The 24,960-nt window shown below is 40.4% G+C and overlaps 1 long non-coding RNA gene across 2 annotated transcripts in view; it reads left to right on the top strand.

Moving 5' to 3' along the window:
• The window catches only part of LOC124722043, a 64,232-nt gene that overhangs the window by 20,855 nt on the left and 18,417 nt on the right, over window positions 1–24,960 (top strand). For both annotated transcript variants that reach the window (XR_007006435.1, XR_007006434.1), the window contains exons 2-3: window positions 4,514–4,781; window positions 15,652–15,867. This is a non-coding gene — a long non-coding RNA (uncharacterized LOC124722043). The remainder of the gene's footprint in view (window positions 1–4,513; window positions 4,782–15,651; window positions 15,868–24,960) is intronic.

Here is a 24,960-nt window from a genome sequence, read left to right as displayed (position 1 = left end):
ATGCGACGGAGGGTGGATGCATGTATCGTCGCTAACGGAGGACATTTTGAACATTTCCTGTAACAAAGTGTTTGAAGTCACGCTGGTACGTTCTGTTGCTGTGTGTTTCCATTCCGTGATTAATGTGATTTGAAGAGAAGTAATAAAATGAGCTCTAACATGGAAAGTAAGCGTTTCCGGACACATGTCTACATAACATATTTTCTTTCTTTGTGTGTGAGGAATGTTTCCTGAAAGTTTGGCCGTACCTTCAGTTTTAATCTGCACTTCAGAACCAATAATCTGTGGTCACCACTTAACCATACAGTAGAGCTGCATGCCCTCAGGAAAAGTTAGGACTGTAGTTTCACCTTGCTTTCAACCGTTCGCAGTGCCAGCACAGAAAGGCGGTTTCTGATGTTAAAAGGCTAGACCAGTCATCATCCAGCTGATTTGTCGATGTCTCCTAGTCAGTTCCTTGGCTGTAGTGGAACATGTTTTAGAAGATGGTGATCATGAAATAAAGTTTAGGGAGACAAGCATGCTAGCTAGCTAGGACATGGCATTATTATGCAAGTATGTACAGAGAAGCCACAGCCATTTTATAAATACCACAGTAATTTTAGCAGAAAAGAATGCTTAAAGTTATGTAATATATGGTGGTTGATTTTGTACGCGTGATCAACAGTAATGATGTTAATCAGAAAAAGTTTCATTGTCGAAAGCACGTGAGGAGTGGTGCCGCACTCTGTGTGCTCTACATAAATGGGTCCTCAAAGTCCCAGTGGCCAGTTGTTGACTCACCTCAGATGATGTTGCCCTCAGTTGACGATGAAACATCAGGAGGAAGAATTTCTGTTGCTCAACCACGACCTCTTACCCAGAAGTTTTAGTTAATGAGAATGCTGGCCGTAAGAGCTTTAATTTTTGTATGAATAAAAACTTTGAAGCGTATTCTCTGAGATGGTACTTTCTCACTGCCACCCCTCCTTGAGTAAGTTCTCAGCAAGGAGGTTAAAATTGAATCTTTTGTTCTCATGTTTACATTTGTCTGCCAAAGGTGAAGAGTGTTAAGATTACGTTTGTGTAGGCAAAGTGTATGTTGTGTTCACTAAATGGAAGAGTTAGAATGTGTGTTTGTTAGTAAAATAAGATTATTCAGCAATCATTAGCAAGTTTCAGGTGCCCATTGCCATAAGAGAAAGATGAAACAAATTAAGCAAGGATACATGCAGAGTTCAGAAAAACACATTACAGGTGTTTAAATATTTAAAAACAAAAAAATGTGTAATGTGAAGGCACAACTAAAGTGTAAAGATGTATTTAAAGAAGATAGGAAAATATATATTATTTTTATTATGCAAAAATGAAACAGTGTTAGGTAAAAATGGTTTATCGTTTGGTAAACCGAGTACAGTGGAGTGTGCGTAAAATTGGACAGATCCCTCCCAAATTACTGGATAACCATGCTTGCTAGATATACTCACTTAAAAACAGTCATGAGACATATTACATTTACTGGTGGTTTTTAATTTTTAGTCTTAGGAGCTTTTGTAGTAGGGGCATGAAGATCATTTGCTTTCTCCAGAGGGTAGTTGCTAGGTACTTCAATGTGCAGTCATTTTTGCAAGTGCTGCCAACTGCAATTGAAGACCCTCCCGATATAGAGTGGGTCCTGAAGTGACAATAGCTGCTTTTTCACCTGTTTTGGCTACAAGATGACAGTGACCATGGAGATGGGGGAAACCAAAAATTTATCAAACAAAGAGCTACAGAGACTGACTGTGTTGTAACAGCTAGATGTTTTAAACCAAAACCAGTGAAAATTGATGTGAGAAGTGGAAAAAGGGAAATAGCTTTACATTTCCTTGTGTAACAAAGAACAATTTTATTTTATTCACATTCAGTATTTCACTATGTAATATTTACAAAATTATTTTTAAATTGTTAGTTCACTTCATACATTATCACAGCTTTGCATCCTCTTAATGAAATGATTCAGCACAAATTTCTTTTTAGTGAAACAATTAAAGTAACATGTTCCAGTTCAAAGTGTTACAGGTTACATTTTGTGCACTTACTTCCCATCTAATACCTTCATCATGCCCTTGAGTAAATTTTTGGTACGTGTGCAATTGATGACAGGATTAAGAGAAACATTAAATAACATTTTCTTATGTAACAAGAGAGTACTACTCATTTTTCATCAAAATTGTATTTTGTGATATCTGAAGAAGTAAAACTTAATTTAATCTCAAAAATACATTAATTAGTTTCACTTACTCAATGTTTAGGTACAAACTCCCAAACACTACAGTTGATGTATTTCATTACAATTTCTCATCTTCTGTACGTACCATTTACACATATGTGGCCCACTTCCTCTCCTCCCATTATTGGAAGATTGTCATTGTCATTAGGTTAGAGGGACCAGATTTTTTGTGTAAAAAAGGCATTTCTAAAAAAATAGAAATGCAAAAACAGGACAATGGTTAAAAAGAAAATACCTCATACACTGATCAGCCATAACATTATGACTACTGGCCTGCAATAGGTACAAATGCATCGAGGCAATAGCAGCATCACCTGGTGAAGTATGACAGGTAGTTGAACACAAGCACAGTGCATGTAGGTAGTTAGTGAGTGTGGTGGTTATGTGCAGAATTAGGAAGACAGATAGTCTAAGTTTGGCAGAGGGCAGATTGTCATGGTCCGGAGGCTCGGTATGAGCATTTCAGAAACTGCATGACTTGTCGGGTCTTCTAGGAGTGCCGTGGTGTCTGTCTTCAACATGTTGTGAAACCATCTCCAGATGTTGCAGGGTTGGGTGGCCACCCCTCCTGTCAGATGTTGTAGGCTGGGCACACTGGTAAAACAGGACAGGTGGCGAACTGTTCTGGAACTAACATCAGACTGCAATGCTGAGCAGAGTAAAAGTGTGTCTCAACACACAGTGCACCGAAAACTCCTAACGATGGGTGTCCACAGTTGATGACACAAGCATGTGCCAATGTTATTACCACAACATTGGCAACTACAACTGAAATGGGCGTGCGACCATTGGCACTGGACATTGGGGCACAGGATCTGATGAATCGTGATACCTTCATCATGTCGATGGGAGAGCTCGAATCCATTGTCTTCCAGGGGAGCAGCTCCTTAACACCTGTAGCGCAAGATGGAGACAAGCTGGTGGTGGCTCCATTATGCTCAGGGGAACATTCACGTGGGAATCCATGGGTCCAGTGGAGCTTGTGCAAGGCACCATGACGGCCAAGAAGTATCGCACACTGGTTACAGACCGCATACGCCCTTCATGACCATCATGTTTCCTGATGGCAGTGGCATTTTTCAGTAAGATAATGGTCCATGTCACAATGCCAGAAGTGTGATGGAATGGTTCAAGAAATACAGTGGTGAGTTCCATGTGATGTGCTGGCCCCACAACTTGCCAGATCTGAACCCCATCGAACACATCTGGGATGTGATTGAATGCAACGTCAGAGCTCACTACCACTGCCCCCCCCCCCTTCCCCTCCCTGTAATTTAGGGAATTACGTGACTTGCGTGTGCAGAGTGGTGCCAACTCCGTCCAGCAACCTACCAAGGCATCACTGCTGCCATGCCATGACATGTCGCTGCTGTTACCCATGCCAAAGATGGATACACCCCAGAGGGCTCACCGCTCTTTGGCGGGTTTGTGCTTGGCTACTATGGGGTCCCAGCCTTTGCACCATCTTCTCCCTTCCGTGCTGCATGTCTGTTCTCTTGGTACTCTCTTCCCCTCCCTTGGGGAACATGTCTGGGATATTTTTGGAAAGGTGTTCTGCATTTTCAGTAGCCAAGATCAGAACAGTCTCCACTGTTCTTCATTCCTTTTTTTTCTTTCTTCATTGCCCTTATCTTTCTCTGCTTCGGCATTTGAGGTTCCTCTTCCTCGCTGTGCACTCCTGAAGGCCAACCCTCATGTCTGATGCATAACAGGTGGCTGGGTAATGAGCAATTCCCAACCCCAGGTTGATAGGTAGGGTTCGCACGTACCCCTGATACAGGCCAGGCCCAGGGAAGGGTGATTAAATTCAGTATTTCTTCTGTTACCCAATGATTTCTACTAATCCTCGTCCTTTTACCTACTTGATCCTCTGCTGCATTCACTATTTCATTCCTCAAAGCTACCCATTCTTCTTGTACTGTATTTCTTTCCCCCATTCCTGTCAATTGTTCCCTTATGCTCTCCATGAAACTCTGTACAACCTCTGGTTCTTTCAGTTTGTCCAGGTCCCATCTCCGTAAATTCCCACCTTTTTGCAGTATCCTGCCAATAAGTTTGAGTTTTATGCTTAATTTTAAAATGAAATAATTTTCATTTGCTGTGGGAATTTTGATAAAAGTTGCTTATACATTATACTTATCTATTAATTTCTACATAGGGCAAAACATGATGTTCCTTGAAAACAATAATAAGTGTAAATTTCATTTTTGTGTGTTAATTTGAAGACAGATTGATATAAATGAGCTAAATGTTGCCTTACAGACACCAGATTGTGATCAAAGCCGTCTCCGTATATCCTGCTGTTTGGATTTTTGATGGTGGATGACCTAGAATTGATAGTGATTTACCTTACTGGGAATTCAGTGGTTGTTGATGTTCATGATGTGATGGATTTTGGTGACAAGTGTGATGAAACTACTGAAAGAGCTGAATCTTCTCAGAATCATCAAATAAGCAGCAGTGATGAATTTAATTTGTGAACTTGGCCAGGTCACAAAACCAAATATAATGTTGTTGAGAAAATATTCAGGTAAGTGGAGGCAGTGATACTTCAGATATTTTATACACAGTATATAAATTTAATCTTGATTGACAGTTAAAAATGTGCAACACATGTACAAGGTGGTCGGAAATGGTCTGAAAAGCTTGTACGGGTGTTGCAGGGTAGGTTTTGCTGAGAAGTAATTTTAAGAAGAAATTAGATAAATCATGCTGTTTCCAAGTTAATTAACATTGAAGTTGATCAATCAGGCCATAGTGCATGAAAATTCAAACAGCTCATCATATAAGATTGTCTGTTGCCCTTATTGCGTAGATGATGGCACACAAGTCTGCTGATTCTTTGGCTCAGATTCAATCCTTCCTACTGTCACATGTTCAATTTTTGTATTGATCTTGGGTTGAATTTACAGGTGCAGTGGCCTGGTTGGATAACTTCAGTGCTAATTAACTTGGAGATGGCACAGTGTAACATTTTTTCTTATCAATTGTTTCGCAGTGCAAACTACCCTGAACCATGTTCAAAAGGTTTTCAGACTGTTTTTGATCACCTTGTATATTCAGTAAGAACTTCCAATGAGCTGATAGGTATCCAGTAAAACAATCTGAAATAAAAGTGCCAAGTGGTGGTTAATTTCAGCTACAGTACTGAGAGGCACGGACGTCCAAACCCCAATGAGGCAGTGCACCATCTGTCTGAAACAAGACATCAGGGTGATACTGAAGCAGCTGAGGAACAGCATAGAGTTGCAACATGTCCAGATACACTGCAGATGTGATTGTAGCCTCAGCGAAGAAGAATGGCCCAATAATTCGATCGTGCAATAACGCGCACAAAACATTCACCTTTGGACTGCCTCTGGTGCACTCAATGACCTCGTCAGGGGGTTGTGAACCCCAAATGCGCACATTATGGCGATTCAAGACTCCATTGAGCAAAAAAGGTCACTTCGTCGGAAAAGGCAATTCGTCTGAGATAACCATCATTGTCCTCAATACGTGATAGCATTTCGACCACAAAGTCATATCGATGTGTACTGTCATTGGGCAACAGGGCCTGAACGATTTGCACTTTGTATGCACGAAACAATAAACGTTTGTGTAAAATGTCACGGAGAGAGCTTTTTGGCATCTGTAATTCACGTGAGGCCCTGCGCACCGATTTCTTCAGACTTCGCTGAAAAGACTGCCTTACGGCTTCTGCCCTGTCTGCTGAGGTTCTTGGTCGACTAGACCTTGGAAGGTCAGCAACCAATCCTGTGTTCTTGAACTTCTCATACCAGGCTATAATGCTCTTGACATCAGGTGGATTCCTTCCAAATGTTGTCTGGAAGTGTCTCTGCACTGTGGTTGGTGATCGTGTCTCATGGTACCACAGGACACACTGTGCCTTCTCCTGATTGGTTAACATGGCTTCTTGGGCACTGCGCCTCATCCACTACTTACATACTGCGAACCTAAAACAGAAAAAAACTTTGATAGTTGTAAACAATTCGACACAAGTTTCATATTTGTATCTAACTTCTAGCCTGTGTTATCAAGTTATGTAATCGGGGAAAGTCTTTTCGGACACCCTGTATTTCAGGTTTATGTAATGTATGTGTAGCTCCAAGCTGAGCTTCACTCAGTGTTCACGATTTGAAAGTGTAGCTAGTCTAGTGGAAATGTCTTTTAGATGGTCTCTTCACCATCAGTTTCTGACCAACTACTTTTCCAGCTGATGAAATTCTCTTGATAGCATTCCATAAAATCTGATGCTGCCTTAACTGGGCAAAATGTGTTACTTGTAATAAAAATGACTTCACAACTGAGACTCTTTTTATACAGCTTAAGATTGTTGTTACACTTTATGGTAAACATGCCAATAATAATAATAATAATAATAATAATAATAATAATAATAATAATAATAATAATCATCCCCGTGGAGGCCCGAGAAAAGAATAGGCCTCCGGTATGTTCTGCCAGTCGTAAAAGGTGACGAAAAGAACAAACCACTAATAGGGCTAACCCCCCTTTTAGTATGATTACTTGGTTCAGGACAGAACTAAAGAAGCCTCGGACAAGCGCCCTCATGGTCGGGGACGACACTTGAACCCTATGCCTGCCCACAATGGTAATGACACCGCTAGCCAACTGGAAAATGATTTAAATCCAAATAGAGGTGCTTTGCAGTATATGCTTCCTGCAACCACCCTAGAAGGAAAACAAAGACAGAGGATGAGATGGTCAGATGAAATTAATCGACACCTCATGTTCTGTTATTACCAAGCAACAAACCTAGGAACCAACACAACTGGATACAGATCACAAGTATACACAACATTTATTACCAGATACCCAGAATTAAAATTTTTAACAGAACGACGACTAGCTGATAAGATCCGTGTAATAATAAAAAATAACAGGATACTCCAGTCAGAATTAGAAAACATCAAACAACAAGTACAACAAATACTGGAACAAAATAATGTGCAATTAGGAGAAGAAGAAAATACAGTAATGGACTCAAACATCCCAGAGCAAACAAACAGAGAACAACACGCATCAATTAAACAATCAGAGGAAAACGAAATCTTAAGACAGCCACCAGCACAAGCACAAATAGAACATGAAGTGACACACATGTTAGATATAGAAGAAAAATTTCAATTGATATATATATAGAATACAAAGACACAAATACAGACATTAGACCATTCTTGCATAGACCACCAAATAACCCACAAGTCGAAACAACAATAAAAACTATCAACACAATCATACACAACAAAATAAATGAATACACAACTATGGAAGAGTTAAAACTACTGGTTTATGTAGGAGCACTCACTACACTAAATATACACACTAGGCAGAGATCAGAACCAACCAACACACAGAAGAAACCCACAAAACCAGCATGGCAACACAGGCTACAGATCAGAATAGAAAAACTCCAAAAAGACATCGGACAGCTAACACAATTTATAAGAAATAAAATATCAGACAAAAAACGAAAAAGGTTAGGTAAAATCTCACAACAAGAAGCAATAGAGCAATTAGATGAAAAGAAGCAGAAATTACAAGCATTGGCCAAACGACTTAGAAGATACAAAAAAAGTGAAAATAGAAGGAAACAAAACCAAACATTCAACACAAACCAAAAGAAATTTTACCAAACAATAGATAACACACACATAAAAATAGACAATCCACCAAACACAACAGACATGGAACACTTCTGGAGCAACCCGGTACAACATAACAGGCATTCACGGTCGATACAAGCAGAAACAGACTCATACAAGATGATACCACAAATGTCTGAAGTCATAATTTTGCAACATGAAGTCACCCGAGCAATTAATTCTATGCACAATTGGAAAGCCCCTGGAAATGATAAAATAGTAAATTTCTGGCTAAAGTAGTTCACCTCAACACATTCATATCTAACTAAATTATTTAACAGTTACATTGCAGACCCATACATATTCCCTGATACACTTACACATGGAATAACTTATCTGAAACCTAAAGATCAAGCAGACACAGCAAACCCAGCTAAATATCGCCCCATAACATGCCTACCAATAATCTACAAAATATTAACTTCAGTCATTACACAGAAATTAATGACACATACAACACAGAACAAAATTATAAATGAAGAACAAAAAGGCTGCTGCAAAGGAGCACGAGGATGTAAAGAGCAACTGATAAGATGCAGAGGTGACATATCAAGCTAAAACTAAACAAAGGTCGCTACATTACGCATACATTGATTACCAAAAAGCTTTTGATAGTGTACCCCACTCATGGTTACTACAGATATTGGAAATATACAAAGTAGATCCTAAATTGATACAGTTTCTAAACATAGTAATGAAAAACTGAAAAACCACACTTAATATCCAAACAAATTCAGATAATATCACATCACAGCCAATACAGATTAAGCGTGGAATATACCAAGGAGACTCATTAAGTCCTTTCTGGTTCTGTCTTGCTCTGAACCCACTATCCAACATGCTAAATGTCTTTGTCATAGCTGTTAATTGTATAACATAACTGCACATTGCTCAGCCAACAGCAGCCTACTGCAGATTGACACTTAGGGACACCAAATACAAATCGGCATCGAGAGATAAGCCTTGTCATATGGCACTCGCGGTGTATACACTTAAATTAAATGTAAATAATACCTCTTCTTTTGTGGGTATCGCGCTCCTGCAGTGTCACACATGATGCGTAAACAGGAAAACAGTAGAACATCTGTGTAGGGCCATGTTTTTACCAAAACTGTCATTTGGTTGAATGTGTATAAGGCTCAGTTAAGGCTGTTAATACAACAAATATACAAAAGAAAACATGTGGCATCAGGATAAAGTTGACATTATACCAATTATACTATCAACTACAGGAGTCATACCACACAATATCCACCAGTACATCAATGCAATACAGCTACATCCAAACTTATATATACAACTACAGAAATCTGTAATTATTGATACATGTTCAATTACCCGAAAGTTCCTAAATGCAATATAACATATACCGTACAGTTAAAAGGAAGTGACGCTTGATCAAGGTCCGCGTCACTTTCCATTTTTAACCAGACTTAACGTCTAAACAATAAGCTTGTGTTGAACATAAATATTTAATATTGGATTTTTTTATTTGGGAATAGACGACGACTTACTGAAAGACAGAAGTGCTTTGCCATAGACAGATACACAAACAAAAGGTACAAAGCTTTGGTTTGCTAGCTTTTGGAATGAAATTTCTTTCTCAAGCTGTAAGAGAAACATGTGTGGGCCTGTCTCCCTACATGGTGCTCATTCGACTCCCAATTCCTTATTGGCCAATGGTGAGTGTTGGAGTGGAGTAAGGGATGGGGAGAGAGCCAGAAGGCAGAATTTTCCATGAATTATTATACCACCTACTGGCTCCTTTCTGTCCAAACCTAGTGTTGTCCAGCCTTTGTCACTATCTCCTTTATGTAGCTGCCCTCTATTGTCCATTGCTTTCTTTCTCTCATGTTTCTTCCTTCATAACACAAGCAGAAATACAAATAAAAATGTCCCCTCCCGCCTCTGTCCATCTCTCACGCTGCACCCCCACATCACTCAGTACTCACAGTAGGCCAGGAAAGAGCTGGCAGTCAAATGAGCACAATGTTGGGTAGGGGGGGGGGGGGGGAGGGCAAGAGAGAGAGAGAGAGAGAGAGAGAGAGAGAGAGAGAGAGAGAGAGAGAGAGAGAGAGAGAGGGGCGGGAGGGGGGGGTCGTACTTAAAGTACGTTTGTACAGTTCTGAACACAAAATGAAGTACTGTAATGACTAAGGCACTAGACTTAAGTCTGGGAGAAATGAGGCTCAGATTGGTCTTTTTCTGGAAATGATAGAGATGAAGGCTAGGGTGGTTTCTCTGAGGAAGGAATGGTGCTATTTACTTTTCCAGCCTTGCTCAGATTATAATGAACATGTCACTGATGGAATGTTAAACTCTAATCCTATTGCTTCCTTTGATTTTAAATAGTTCCCTTCTGGAGGCTGCATAAAAAGAGGAATGCATTATTTCAGAAATGAATAAGAGTTTCAGTGTAATAGCTCTCATCAGAGCACAGAACTATTCTTCTCCACAGTGGACTGTTATCAGTGACATACTTCTGAAGGTACTTCGGGTTTCACTGCACTGATTCTAAACCCTGTTAATCAAATGGGATATTTGTCTACTGCTGTGACTTGGTAACATGCTCTGGACTAATTACTATTTAAAGTTTATCTTTGTAACAATTTTTGTCTTATGTGTAAAACTGGATGGAGGAACTGATGTGATCTTATTCCTAGAATTAATTTTAGTACCTTTGTTGTCAGTGACTGTCCTGACTGGTGGCTGTTTATAAAAAGTGCTATATTCTCTTTAGGTTTTCATCATTCTTTAGGTAGAATTCAGGTTTTACAAACTGAAATGTTAATGCAAACTAAATATTTTTATTTTTGTTTGCCAAAAGCTGTGACACCACTTATCTCAATGATGCAAACAGCTCTTAGTTTTATCGTTCTTCATTAAAGTGATTGAAGTTGTGAGTTGTTAATTTTCCCATTCCTTTCATTTTTGACTTGAAATAATATTCAGGTGGAAGTATCTCATCAAACCATCATCTTACAGATGTTGCACTGTAAGCCCAACTGTTAAATATCAGTAATAAAATTTGCTGTAGTTGACATTATCCTGTCAGTTCTGGCCACTGAGAAGGCATTTTACTTCTGCCTTAGTTCAAAAATGTGCTTTGCTGTAATTAATAGAAAGGTTTCATGAAGTTCCAGAGCATTTCTTCCCACTTTGTCCCATGTCAGTAAATCACATGATCATATTGTCCTTGTCAGTACCATAATCAAAGTCACTGACCTTCCTTTTTAATGTATACTACTCTCTTTGTAGGTTTGAACAAAGTCCCATTTCTGTTTACATGCAACTGCATTGCCTTAATTTTCTCACTTACATCTACATCTGGATCCATGTGGATACTCTGCAAATAACACGTAAGTGCCTGGTGAAGGGTTCATCGAACCACATTCACAATAATAGTCTATTATTCCACTCTCAAACAGCGCACAGAAAAAATGAACACCTGTATCTCTTTGTGTGAGCTCTGATTTCCCTTATTTTATGATGATTGTTTCTCCCTATGTAGGTCAGTGTCAACAAAATATTTTCGCGTTATGACGAGAAAGTTGGTGATTCAAATTTTGTGAGCAGATTCTGCCCCCAATGAAAAATGCCTTTGTTTTAATGGTGTTCATCCCAAATCCAGTATCATGTCCATGACACTGTCTCCCCCCCTTTGTCAATAATACAATGTGTGCTGCTGCTCTTTGAACTTCCTTGGTATATTCCTTTAAATCTATCTGGTAAGGATCCCACACTGCACACCAGTATTCCCTAACAGGATGGATAAGCATAGTGTAGGCAGTCTCTTTAGTAGCAGTTGCATCTTCTAAGTATTCTTCCAATAAATCACAGTTCTTGATTTGCCTTCCCACAACATTTCCGGTGTTCATTACAGTTGAAGTTGTTCATAATTGTAATTCTTGGGTATTTAGTAGAAGTTACGACATTTAGATTACGGATTTATCATGTAACCGAAGTTTAATGGATTCCTTTTAGCACTCATGTGTACGAACTCTCACTTTTTGTTATTTAGGATCAATTGCCAGTTTTTTGCACCATACAGATATCTTTCCTAAATCGTTCTGCTATTTTTCATCTCCTGAGGACTTTACTAGCTGACAAATGACAGCATCATCTGCACACAACCCAAGACAGCTTATCAAATTTTCTCCTAAATTGTTCAACGAAGAGCAGAGAGCATGTAACACTACCTTGAGGAATACCAGAAATCACTTCTGTTTGATTTTCCTTAGTTAATACAAACTGTGACCCCTCTGACAGGAATGACAAGTCCAGTCACATAACTGAGACGATATTCCATAAGCACACAGTTTTATTAAAAGTCGTTCGTGTAATAGTGTCAGAAGCCTTTCGGAAATCAAGAAGAGAGAGAGAGAGAGAGAGAGAGAGAGAGAGAGAGTGTGTGTGTGTGTGTGTGTGTGTGTGTGTGTGTGTCCTGTTGCATATCAGCATTAATGATATGACTGTTATATAGTGGATTACTCCTGCTACCTTTCTTGAATAATGGTGTGATCAGTTCAGCTTTCCAGTCTGCCGTCAAGCAAGCAGTTGTATATGATTAAGTATGGAGCTATTTCTTAAACATGCTCTGAAAGGAACCTAATTGGTATAGTCTGGAGCAGAAAACTTGCTTTTATTAAGTGATTTAAGTTGCTTCACTACTCTGAGCATATCTACTTCTAACAAGGGAACGTCCCCATCGCACCCCCCTCAGATTTAGTTATAAGTTGGCACAGTGGATAGGCCTTGGAAAACTGAACACAGATCAATTGAGAAAACAGGAAGAAGTTGTGTAGAACTGTGAAAAAATAAGCAAAATATACAAACTGAGTAGTTAAAGGGAAGATAAGCAACAATAAGGACGATAAGAACGCAGGAGCGCCGTGGTCTCGTGGTAACGTGAGCAGCTGCAGAACGAAAGGTCCTAGGTTCAAATCTTCCATCAAGTGTAAATTTTAATTTTTTATTTTCAGTTTATGTGACAAACTCTTACGTTTTCCTCACTTTTTTTGGAGTGATTATCACATCCACAAGAAAACCTAAATTGGGCAAGGTAGAAGAATCTTTTTACCCATTCGCCAAGTGTACAAGTTAGGTGGGTCGACAACATATTCCTGTCATGTGACGCACATGCCGTCACCAGTGTCGTATAGAATATATCAGATGTGTTTTCCTGTGGAGGAATCGGTTGACCTATGACCTTACGATCAAATGTTTTCTGTTCCCATTGGAGAGGCACGCCCTTTCGTCTACTAATCGCATGGTTTTGCAGTGCGGTCGCAAAACACAGACACTAAACTTATTACAGTGAACAGAGATGTCAATGAACGAACGGACAGATAATAACTATGCAAAAATAAAGAAAGTAAAATTTTCACTCGATGGGAAGACTTGAACCAAGGACCTCTCCTTCCGCAGTTGCTCACGCTACCACGAGACCACGGCGCTCGTGAGCTAACTGTCTCCATGATATTGCCTATATCGCCCATGGGCTACTCAGTTTGTGTATTTTGCTTATTTTTTCACAGTTCCACACAACTTTTTCCTGTTTTCTCAATTGATCTGTGTTCAGTTTTTCAAGGCCTATCCACTGTGCCAACTTGTAACTAAATCTGAGGGGGGTGCGATGGGGAGGTTCCCTTGTAAGTTCCTTATGTTGGCAACTGTTCTTGATTTGAATTCTGGAATATTTTCTTAGTCTTCTGTGTTGAAGGCATTTTGAAAGGCTGTGTTTCATAACTCTGCTTTCGCAGCACTGTCATTGATAGTATTTCCATAGCTATCATGCAGAGAAGGCATTGACTTTGTCTTGCCGTTAGCATACTTTACATTCTATCAGACTCTTTGGATTTTCTGCCAAATTTAGAGATAAAGTTTCATTGTGAAACTATTATAAGCATCTCACATTGATGTCTGTGCTAACCTTGCAGCTTCTGTAAAAGATTGCCAGTCTTGGAGATTTTGCATTAATTTAAACTTGGCTTTTTCCGATTTTTGTTACTGTGAGTGTAGAAATATTTATCGTGATTTTAGATTGGTTTCATTTCTATGCTGATAAAAATATCTTTGTCCATTTTCATATTTCTGGTCGTAACTTTGATATTCTTTTTGAACTATGACTTCAGTCTTAAGTGATTGACCTGTACCCTCAACGTGGCATGTCACAAGTGCAGAACAGCTATTCATACAGCATAATTTTGGTATATGAAACTCTGACACCGTGGATAATATTCCATATGCTGGTCTTGTCAAGCTGTTTTCTTCCATCTTTGTGGATGCACAAGAAATTCTTCAATTTCACAACTTCAAAGCAACTCTTGTTGAACATTTGAGCCCTTTTGGCTAATTAGCTCTATGGGTGCAGTATGGTTGGCATATTTCCCCACTGGCATTCTGCCATTAAGTTTGTTGTGCAACTTCGCTACTACTCTATGTTCAGTTCTTGTAACCTGGTGAAACAACTTTGAAGTTTATTCAGAAACTCGGATGATACGGAAAATTACATTGGTCAGACCAGAACCAGCCCAAACTCCAGCAAGGCATTCATTATGCATTTAAAGCTGTGTGATTGTATTGAAAACACAAGGTGCAACTGCTGCTGTGGGGCTAAACATGTGGAATTAGATGAATTTGTGGCAGGCCAGTCAGAGAACTTATGACTAACATAAGACAACAGCCTGGCCCACTAAAGCCACAAGTGCATAATTTTCTGGTTTCCATAATGTTCGGAATGTCTTCAAAAGTTCTGTAAATTGATTTGTGTGATTTTCATGTTTTGCATTGCAATTAAATCATACGCAAATTACAGTCTGGACTGAAAAACTACTCAGGCAGTCGGCCTCTATTGGCTTGTAATTGATATAGTAGAAGTTTTGTTAAAGGATATGGGCAATTTCCTCATCAAGGTACAAGTGATACGTGAGGTAATGCACTGCTCATAACACTAATGGATCAGAAGTTACTCTGAAATTCTATCCTTCTTTTCTTCAGTACCCCACTTATTCCAAATCATCAGCTTCTTCTTCTTCTTCTTCTTTCTCTAGTGCCTTTGTCCTGCATGTTGCGCATGGTCGGCATGGTTAAGGTCTGAATTGGAATGGTTAATTTTAAGTAGTGACCTGATTCCCTTCATGTTGCCACCCTCGAAGCCCCCTGCCCGCCTCAGGGACAGAACTAGTATACCCCAGCTGTCTGCGTCTAGTGTAAGCCATGTAATAGTGCAAATGTGTTCAGATGTCTGCAAGTCTTGTAACTGAGGCAGGACATGGGGACCAGTCTGGTATTCACGTAGTGGGATGTGGAAAATCGCCTAAAAACCACATCCAGGCTGGTCTGCACACTGGCCCTTGTCTTTAGTCTACCCGGCCGATTCGAGCCGGGGCTGGCGCATCTCCAGAGTCCAGGAAGCAGCGTATTAGTGCTCTCTGCTAACCTGGCGGGTACTCCACTTACTCCAAATGTGATGTAATATTCTATTTTATTGGACATTGTTGGTAAAAACATAAAAATTAATTACCTTGTTTTTACTGATCATTTTGTATGCTGCTGCAGTAACATGTAACTGTAACCTACAGTTGTTTACAGGTTACTGAAGAGGCTCAGAAGTTTTTAGATTTGGGGTAAGTGGGTAGAGATACTTTGGATAGGTGGTAGACATTTTATGATATTTTAAATGGGCACCACTTCTATAAGGTGAAATAAAATGATCATACTGCTTTATAGGCCAGGAGACGCTGTCTGGGGATGTTCATCCACCTGACGCAAGTTTGTTCGATGCCACTCCAATTACTTGTGCATCTCTGGGATGAGGATTAGATGAAATAGTTAGAACAGCACAAACATCTCGTCCCTGAGTGAAGAAAATCTGTGAACTGGCCAGGAATCGAGCCTGGAACTTCACCATGTAGAGGCAGCAATGCTGCTGTGGAAAACTGTAAGGTATTTATTTTCGCAGATCGCTTAAGACAGGGAACTATCTTCATCACACTAGTTTCACTTGAATGTGTCTTCAATATTGGCTTAACCACCAGTCTCGCCACCCAGGTGTAACTAAAAACATAAGATAGAACCTCAATTTGCTATTATGCAAGTTCGCCAATCATAATTTAATAGTAGGAGAATACTTAATTCTCCCAACAATCAGTAAGTTGAGAATTACATTTTTGTAAGTGGTGGGCATGACAGGGCATCATGCAAAACATTACTAAATGTATTTCTGGGAACTACCTAGACCAGAGTTTTTGGAAGCCCACTCATGATAGAAATATATTGTGCCTAATAGCAATAAACAAACCTGACCTCATCTCTTTGGTGACGTCCACATAGGAACTGGTATTGGACATAGGGCAACTAAAGCAAGTAGGATTTATATTTTCAGCAAAATAGATAGAGGCAGTTGTCATATCTCAGTAAGGAACTCCAAACATTTACCTCTGGAAAGGATTGTGTAGAACTACTGTGACTAAAGTTGAGAAGAACGGTTACCGTGTGCTTAACAGATATTTCCGTAGTAGAACAGTTCATGGCGGGAGGGGCCCCTTTGGGAGAGGGGGGGAGGGGGGGGGTTATAAACTCACTGCAAAGAAAGTTACTACTGTATAATAGGTGTTAAACAAAGCGTAATGCTCAAGAGAGGGAAGTTCTGAATTAAACGTGATAGGCAGTCTAAGAGGGCAATGTGTTAAGCTTCCAAGAACTAGCATAGCAAAATATTATGGAAAGATCTCTCGCAAAACCCAAATATATATTCCAGTTGTATATAAAGGTTTGTAAGAGTACCAAGGTTAGTGTCCAGAAACTCATGGAGGAAACAGGAACTGAGATTAAAGGAAGGAAAGCAAAAGCAGAAACACTAAACTGTTTTAAAATGTTCCTTTACAGCAGAAAATGCAGAGGTGTTTCCCCCAGTTTAACTCCATCATTACAAAGATAAGTGGTAGATATTGGTGACATTGGTGTTGAGAAACAGTTGAAATCTTCGAAATTGACTGAATCTCTATGGCCTGATACAATCCCAGACTCTCTGGGGCCTGATATGATCCTTATTAGATCCTATATAGAATATGTGGCTGAGTTTGAGTTAGACTGCAGACCACTCTGAGGTGCACAGCTAACAGCAAGTTGTGTAGCTCATCATTCATTTCTGTAATTTTCATAATTAATCATTATTTAGAGATTGCACTTAATCCTCAAGTTACCTGGTTCTGTCATTCTAGGCTTGGTAACGCCTCAGTAATGCCTCGAAAATGTGTGTATAGTTCATCGTAATTGTTAAACATTCTCTAAATAGATATTAACATTAAAATATTACAGCAGTCTTAGAAAAAGTTTTATCTGTATAAATGATGGTATAAACAGAATAGTATTGACTGTTAATCAGTCCACCATTATATTGGTATATAGCTTGCGTCTTTCATTTAGTTATGTTGGGCATTTTGTGATTGTTCAACTTGAACTTGAGAATGGCTATAAAGCCAAAATCACAGTTGTGTGAAATACAAGAACAGTAATGTACAGTTAAATGACAAAAATCCTTTCTAAACAGATGTGTATATAGGAGGAATACTGAGTCAGTGATTATACTTGAGATTTTGTCTATTCACTCTCGTTTCTAAGCAAGTAGAGTCCACTTGTAGTCAGAAACAGACAGGTGATGAGTGGGTTGCAGTGGAAACTTCTGAGGTGAGTCTAAGAGCACATGGTGACAAGTTTAAACTGAGTATATGGAGCTCATTCGTGATATCTACTACAGTGGCCTTTTTCTCCATGTTTCACAAAATAATACATCCTGAAACATTTAGTAGAATTAAACAGGAGTTGCTACTTCTGTGGATAGCCACATGTCTGCTTAATGTAGAAATGTTGGATACACAAACATTTTTTGTTCCTCACAAGTAATTTCCACTTCATAATATGATCGTATGGCACCCATATTGATATTCAAAAATGTGGAAGTTTTTTAAAATGTTAGTCATATCCAGTAAGCAATATTGTGATTATGTATAAATATGTAATTTAATGTGGAACCCAAATTTCTCCCGTGACAGTTCTCCTTTTCATTCTGGATCATGATTCTTCTTCCAAAGTAGTAGTGCAGTGATGAGTGTTAGACTACTTGAAAAGGAAAAAAAAGGTGCAATGAGATGCTGTTACAGCTTATCTATCAAAGTAGAGAAGACTTAAGTTGGATGTCACGTTAGTGGACTGAGAAAACCATTAGATCGAGTGGGCATTGCCCCCAGTTTTTAATAAATACTGGTAAATCTTGCAGTTTCATCTGGGGCATGAGAGCAAAATGTGGTAAATTGTCAATGTGTCATTGTTTTCAGGCCATTATCGATTTTTTGAAGGATTACACCAATTAATACTGTGCATATAAAAATGCTTATTTTAAAATAAATTTTCGTACAAATGAATGTTTGACCACATTGAACTAGGACTCTTACTTACCACAATCAGTGCTGTACTGGAGCTAGATGAGCACAACTTGTGGCACAACTCAAACCTCCTGAAATCACAGTTTTACTACTTTTGAAAATCCACAGAAGCTGTCCTCCATACCATGAGTGGAAGGGTAAAGAATGGACTAAGAGTAAGAGAATGTGTCTTCCATAAATACTAGTCCGACGTGCAGAGGGAAACCTTTGTTGTGCTTGGATTGTAGAATAGGGGTACTACAAGACGGAAGTTTTCCTGCAAAAACCTGTGAAATGCAAAAGGTCAGGTCTTGAGTTGGGTATAGTTTTTAGATGTTGGGAAGCTTCACTGCTTCCCTACATTTTCAGCATTCTCATTTCACAGTAAAGTTTGAAAGTTTTTGCAAGAGCTTTCATTAATTGGGTCCATGGTTGTTGCCACAACTTCTGTCATCTGCGGGATTTGCTGTCAACTGCAAGTAATACACTGAAGAGCCGAACAATCTGGTACACCTGCCTAATATCGTATAGGGCTCCCACCAGTGCACAGAAGTGCTGCAACACAATGTGGAATGGACTCGACTAATGTTTGAACTAGTGCTGGATTGAATTGACCCTATGAATCCTGCAGGGCTTTCCATAATCCTGGAAGAGCGGAGATCTCTTCTGAACAGCAAGTTGCAAAGCATCCCAGATATGCTCAATAATGTTCATGTCTGGGGAGTTTGGTGGCCAGCAGAAGTGTTTAAACTCAAAAGTGTGTTCCTGGAGCCACTCGGTAGTGATGTGGGGTGTTGGATTGTCCTTCTGGAATTGCCCAAGTCCAACAGAATGCACAATGGACATGAATGGATGCAGGTAATCAGACAGGATGCTTATGTATGTGTCACCTGTCAGAGTTTTACCTAGACATCCAGCACTCCAACTGCCCATGCCCCACATCATGACAGTCTCCATCAGCTTGAACAGTCCCCTGCTGTCATGCAGGGTCCATGGATTCGTGAGGTTGTCTCCATACCTGTACATGTCCATCCACTCAATACAATTTGAAACAAGACTAGTCCTACCAGGCAACGTGTTTCCAGTCATCAACAGTCCGATGTCGGTGTTGGTGGGCCCAGGTGAGGTGTAAAGCTTTGTGTCGTGCAGTCATCAAGGGTACACGAGTGGGCCTTCGGCTCCAAAAGCCCATAACGCTGTTGCGTTGAATGATTCGCAAGCTGACACATGTTGTTGACCCAGCATTGAAATCTGCAGCAATTTGTGGAACGGTTGCACTTTTGTCACATTGAATGATTAACTTCAATTGTTGTTGGTCCCGTTCTTGTAGGATCTTTTGCTGGCTGCAGCGATATCAGGGATTTGATGTTTCACCAGATTCCTGATACAGTACACTCCTGAAATGGTCATACGGGAAAATCCCCACTTCATTGCTACCTCAGAGATTGCTCGTACGCAGACTATAACACTGCGTTCAAACTTGCTTACATGTTAAGCTACCATTGTCTTACATGTTGATCAGCTGCCATTGTAGCACTTTGACAATTGTGCCAGACACTTGTTGTCTTGTGTAAGTGGTGTTGACTGCAGCACTGTGATCTGCCTATTTATGTATCTCTGTATTTGAATACACATGCCTATACCAGTTTCTTTGGTTCTTCAGTGTATATCAGTTTTGACAGCTCCTACAGGTGCTTGGAGGAGCCCAAATATTTTCATTTCAGTGAAAAGGGAAGTCAAATCTGCCTTTAGTGGCTTAGATGAACCATTGGGTACTTCAAAAGTACAATGCTGTGATTTGTATTAAATCGTGCATTTGATCTTTATGTGTTACATTGTTAATTTTCTATCATCCATCCAGCATACAAATTTTGTTAACTCTTAAATCATTTAAATTTTGGGGGGGGGGGGGTTCTTTCAATCTGACAGTCCGTTCTTTCCTTGTAATTCTGAAACTAAGGCAGTGCTTGGTGCTTAATGGCCTCACTGTCAATGTACTAAGCAGCAATTACAACATAAAACTTATCCAGAAGTCCAGTAGTCATTGCAAACAAGTTGTGGACAGAAAGTCCTGTACAAATTGATTCATTGAAGTTTTTAGTGCTTTGTGAGATCCCTATCATGGTAGGACCTTCTGTTACAGTAAGATGCCAGTCATAAGTAACAATTAAGCGTATTATAATGTCACGTAGAGGAAGGTGTAAGTAGATGAATGACGAACGCTAACTTCACTTAACAAAGATTTATTCAGCACTTGCACATGCAAGAGCGCAGAGTGAACAGCCTCCGGCCAGAACACATACGGTATATATACAGCCACAGAACATTCCAGTACAATGATTCTTGCCATTTGTGGATACTTCTAGAATGTACTCGAACCAAATATAGAAATAAAAATTTTTCAGTTCAGGTGAGTTTTGAACGCACAACCATCCATGCAACAATCTAGTATCATAACCATTACACTACAGCGACTGCGCTACTCAGCTTCTTCTGCAACATCGCTACCTCCTTAAAAGAACAGCATCTCTGTGTTATGTCCCCCTAGTCCGGGAATGAGTCATTGGTCGTGCATACTCAGACTACTGATGTTCGCCCTGGTGGTGATCTTCTTAGAACTTCCTTTGCCGCTACGTTCTTTGTTCCCTCTCTGTCTGTTTGTTGCCTGTTGCTGGAGCTTCGAATTTACAATGGGTTGCAGAGTCCTTATAGGGCTTCATTCCAAGGACGTGGACCATATCTCTGATCTTTCGTCTTGTGTCGGGGGTCGAAATCTTCAACTTCATAAGGAGCATCAGACAACTGTCTCACAACCTTATAAGGTACAAGGTAGCGCCTGAGGAGTTTCTCAGAGAGACCAACCTTCCAAACAGAAGTGAAGATCGAGACGAGTTCACCAGGCTGGTAGACAACAGGGTGGTGGCTCACATCATACCTTCGGCGATTGTTTTCTTGAGCCTGCAGTGTGTGGTGTCAAGCTAACTGCCAAGCTTCCTCAGCTCTGGTTAGCACCTGGCTGATGTAGTTGTTGTCCACATCATCGGGGTGTAGTGGAAACAGTGTCCATCGTCGACTTTACCGCCTCACGACCGTGCACCAGTAAAAATAGTGTAAATCCTGTGGTGTCTTGTTTTGCGGTGTTGTAGGCAGACGTCACAAAAGGTAGCACCTCATCACAATTGCTCTGCTCAACACTGACGAACACTGATAGCATGTCCGTCAACATCTTATTAAGGCGTTCAGTAAGACCTTTAGTTTGCGGATGGTAGGCAGTCGTCATGTGATGAGTAATGTTGCACCGATGACTAATCTGTCACAAGATTGAATTGAAAAATTTTCCTTCGATCTGTAATTAACGACCTTGGAGCACCGTGTTTTAATACAATGTCTTCTACGATGAATTTGGCTACCTGGAATGCTTTGGCTGTTTTCATGGCTTTTGTAATGGCGTAGCATGTCAGATAATCAGTGCAAACAATAATCCATCTATTGCCACTAGCAGATGTTGGAAGTCGTCCGAGGAGGTCAATCCCAACACACTGGAAAGGCGTTTCGGCTGGTGGAATTGGTCTGAATTGGCCAGGTGGTTTCTGAGAAACTGTCATTCTCCTCTGGCACACTCAACAGTGCGACACATAGTGACGATCACTCCTAAATAAACCTGACCAGAAAAATCTGTTGCGGATCCTACCATATGTCTTAATAAATCCTAAATGTCTGGCCACAGGTGTGTCACAGAATTTCTGTAGAACATCTAAGCACATGTGTTCAGCAATCACTGGTAGCCACCTCCTTCCAAACGGATCAAAGTTTTTCTTGCAAAGTAAGCCATTAACTACCTTAAATTGTCTTTTCACATCCTCTGACTTAAGGCAAGCATAATTTAAGATATCTTGGAATCCTTCTTCTGCTCAGCAGAGAGATCCTGGAGTGCAGCAAGACAGTCACTATCTTCATCAAAGTCTTGATGGTTTTGCACAGGGTTTCTTGAGAGACAGTTGGCATCTTGGTGTTTTCTTCCACTTTTGTACACTATGGTAATGTCATATACTCTTGAAGATGTAGTGCCCACCTGGCAAGTCGTCCTGTTGGATCCTTAAGACCTGCCGACCAACAAAGTGAATGATGGTTTGAAACAACTGTGAATGGCCTTCCATAGAGATACTCTCGAAAGTTGCACATGGCCCAGATCACAGCAAGACATTCTCTTTCTGTAGTTGAGTAGTTTCTCTCGTCTTTTGCAATTGTCGTAGAAGCATAGGCTATAACTTTCTCTTTTCCATCCGAAATCTGCACCAGAACAGTACCGATCCCATACCCACTGTCATCTGTGTGTAGTTTGTACGTGCTCTCTCATACAGACCAAGTACAGGGTCAGTCATCAGAGCTTTTCGCAGCACATCAAAAGAATCTTGTTGAGCATCACCCCAGATAAATTTAACATCGGCTTTTAACAACTCGTGGAATGGCCTGGCTTTGAAGCAAGTCTTTGATAAAACAATGGTAATAAGAACATAATCCGAGGAAGCTTCTCACATCTCTAATACTTCTAGGAATAGGAATTCTGTTACAGCTCTCACCTTTTCTGGGTCTGGCTGCACACCTTTGTTTGACACAAGGTGCCCAAGTATTTTGATTTCTTTTGCTCCAAAGAGACACTTTTGTGGATTAAGTTTCAGTCTGGCTTGTTGGAGACACTTAAGAATGGCCCTCAGTCTTGTTATGAGTCCATCAAATGTCTGAGAACACTATAATGTCATCTAAATAACAAAGACACATCATCCACTTCAGGTGCCTTAGCAGATTATCCATCATTCGTTCAAAAGTTGCTGCTGCATTACACAAACGAAACAGCATTATCTTAAACTCATACAGGCACTTGTAGGGTGATGAATGCATTTTTCTCATGATCAGCCTCATCTACTTTGATTTCCCAGTATCCAGAGTTCATGTCCATGGTTGAGAAAAACTTAGCCCCCTTCAGACACTCTAGTGTATTGTCAATTCGTGGAAGAGGGTAAACGTCCTTTTCAGTTACCTTCTTAAGCTTCCTGTAATCAACACAAAAGCACCAACTGCCATCCTTCTTCCTGACGAGAACCACTGGTGATGACCATGGGCTCTGTGAAGGCTGAATAATGTCATTCTTCATCATTTTCTCTACCTCGTTGCGAATTATTCGACATTCCGTTGCAGACACACGGTATCCTCTCTGGCTTATTGGTTGATGGTCTCCAGTGCTGATCTGGTGCTTCACCATCAGTTTGTCTAATTTGCTCTTCACCTGTGGATTGAAGCATTTAGAGAACTCTTGAAAAATGGCAAGTAGCTTCTTCTGTTGTTCCTTAGTGAGATTTGGTGATTGTCGAGCTCGAAGATCTTGTCTCATATTGGTAGTGCTAATTTTGTCCACAGACTCTGCATAGGAGGTTTCTATGACGCTCAGCTGGTCTGCAATTAGTGGCTCAGCATTTGCTACGCACATGCATCTTGGAAGGATCTGCAGTTTTCTGCGACAGTTAACTATCCACAATTCACCAAATCCATTCTTAAACGAGACGACAGAGGCTGGGATGACCAAGTTATTATTTAATGGTATGTTTCTTTCGCATTCCACTAAAAGATCCATGGGTTGATGCATGGCATGACGCATGGCAGTTACCCTTCTAGTGCTGACTGCAGAAATGATCACTTCATCCAGCACAGTCTTCACACACTCGGATGCGCATCTTCCTGTCCACAGTATCTCATCTCGTCTAGCATAATCTTCGAGCAACCACAATCTATAATTGCTTGAGAAGCTTTCAAAAAGTCCCATCCGAGAATGACGTCATGACTACACTCCTGTAAGTCAATGAATTCTAAGGGCTGTGTATGGCCACTTATACCCACATGAATGACACATCTTCCTGTAGGTTTTACATATTTCTCATTAGCCACCTTCAGTAGAAGTGTTTTGCTGTCGACGAATAGTTTTCTCCAATTGGTGATGGTACTTCTCCTAAAGGGCTGAATATGATGCTCCAGAGTCCACAAGGGCTTGGGCTGGTCGTCCATCCATGAGGATATCGACGTAGTTTGCTGTCATTTTTGTACTGGTTGATGTCGGAGGATTTTTCTCTTCGGTAGCCTCACCTCCAAGTAAGGTTGCACCCTTTAGTTTTCCAGGTTGCGGCAGCTAGGTGATTGGCTGGAGCTTCTAAACGGCGATGGAGACCTTGATCGGCGTTTTGGGGAGTGTCCTCTCCAGTGGCTAGCTTGTGGCAATGGTGACCTACGTCATCCTGCACCCACATCTTCTTGTTGATCTTCGTCGTCCCGGAGTTGGCGTCAGCTAAGATCGGTCTGCTCTCTTCTGGTGCAGGCATCATCAAATATCCTCCGCCTTTTTCGCCAATAGTGCACCACATGTCCCGGTTGTCTGCAGTGGAAACATACTGGTTGGTTGTTCTGGGTCCTCAAGACATCAGTTTTCCTTGGTGCCCAAACAGGTTCTTCATGCAGCAATGCAGGAATGTAACTTCGCCTGAGTCTCGACTTACTTAACATTTCAAAGGGAAATGAAGGATGAGAGATTAGGTTCAGTGTGTGTTCTCCTTCCTCTCTTGTGACATCT

Source organism: Schistocerca piceifrons, chromosome X (genome assembly GCF_021461385.2).
Source record: "Schistocerca piceifrons isolate TAMUIC-IGC-003096 chromosome X, iqSchPice1.1, whole genome shotgun sequence".
NCBI classification, from domain to species: Eukaryota; Metazoa; Arthropoda; class Insecta; order Orthoptera; family Acrididae; genus Schistocerca; species Schistocerca piceifrons.
This window is presented reverse-complemented; position numbering and strand designations above follow the sequence as displayed.